Here is a 1,766-nt window from a genome sequence, read left to right as displayed (position 1 = left end):
CCCCCCGCCCCCCCCCCCCCCCCCCCCCCCCCCCCAGTGGGATGGGGGAGAGAATAGGAAGGAAAAAGGTAAAACTCATGGGTTGAGGTAACGACGGTTTAATAGGACAGAGGAAGAAAATAATAAAAATAAAATAATTGGAACATACAAAACAAGTGATGTACAATGCAATTGCTCACCACTCGTTGATGCTGACCAGTTAGTTCCCCAGCAGTGATCTGCCTGCCCTGCCCCCTGCCCCCCCCCCACCAAATCTCCCCAGTTTCTATACTGGGCATAATGTCATATGGTATGGAATACCCCTTTGGCCAGTTGGGGTCAGCTGTCCTGGCTGTGTCCCCTCCTGTCTTCTTGTGCCCCTCCAGCCTTTTTGCTGGCTGGGCATGAGAAGGTGAAAACATCAGTGTGTTGTCAATGCTCTACTGAATCCAAAACATAGCACTACACCAGCTACTAGAAAGAAAATTCTAACTCTACCCCAGCTGAAACCAGGACAGTTAGATGGCATTGTGCAAATAAGAACTGTTATGCCTGAAATTCTTCTGCCTATGAAGCTTTTTTCATAGCTTTTGTGGTTTTTCATGCATCTGAGAAGCATCTGAGTTGCTCATCAGCAGCAGTCTTTGTGCAGGTGGATTCCTACCAGAGTTGGGCACCTAGTTAAGAGCTCATGAAATAGCTTGTTACATCACATTTGATAGCTGCTCATTCAGCATTATGTTGGTGCTATTGAAAGTCACAACTCTGAGAAGCTGCACTTTATCAAGAATCATCCTCATGTTAATCACAGTAATACAGATGCTAATAAAATCTGTATGTATTTGTAACTGTTTCTTATGCTAGTACAACTTCTATTTCCCTCCCATACCATGCCTTCTTTCAAAGGCAATACTAGCTTGTATAGCCTGGACAAAATCTTTATGCATAATCCTTTCCCATAAGGTCTAAAAGGTCTTGCTTTTATTCTGTTTTTTTTTTTAATTGAAATTGTTCTTTATAATTCCTCAAGGGTTTTTGTGTGGATATTTCTTTTACTATGTATTGGAAATTCAAATTTATTGTATTTCAGGATTTGCACTGATAGTCTTGATGCTAGCCAAAGTTAATATTGTTTTGACTATGAGGAAAAAATGGAAAAGGAGAATATATAAATGCATCGGTGATCTCAGAAGTCACAGAATCTTGGCAAAATACAGTTGGAATGGACCAAAAGAACTAATTTAGCTCATCATCATGCTGCAAGGTGAGACTGACTGTTTTCATAGTATCTCTGACCGGTGTTTGGCGAGCCTGTCCTTCAAGACATCCAATAATGGAGATTGCACAGCCCTTTCTAGCGTTCACTCCATTGTTCTACACGAATACCAAGCCTTACTACCTCTTATTCCTCTGCAATGAGTGTGGCAAAACAGATTTGATTCTCTTCATATAACCCTCTGCACTTCCTGGCTTGTCACTCCTGACCCCTCTTCTGCTGGTGACCCCCCCAAGCACACCAAATTATTTTTCTCAAGAAGGACCTGCTTAGCCATCTGTTTCTTAACCTGCATTTATGTAGTGAATTATTTGTGTGTTACCTTGTATGTGAATACAGAACACACATCCATTCACATTTATTATTTTGACAGTTGTTGCACCTAAGTTTGAGACCCAGAAGAGACTGTTGTTAGTCTAGGCAGTGTATGAACCTTGGAAATGATGCCTCTTTCCAGGGAATTTAAAGCCTATGAGTTCATTTCTGATTGACTGAACACCCCCCCCCCCAA

The sequence above is a fragment of the Haliaeetus leucocephalus genome, unplaced genomic scaffold (genome assembly GCF_000737465.1).
Source record: "Haliaeetus leucocephalus isolate CR32 unplaced genomic scaffold, Haliaeetus_leucocephalus-4.0 Scaffold802, whole genome shotgun sequence".
Taxonomy (NCBI): Eukaryota; Metazoa; Chordata; class Aves; order Accipitriformes; family Accipitridae; genus Haliaeetus; species Haliaeetus leucocephalus.
The sequence above is the reverse complement of the archived record's forward strand: the minus strand, read 5'-3'. Positions refer to the sequence as shown.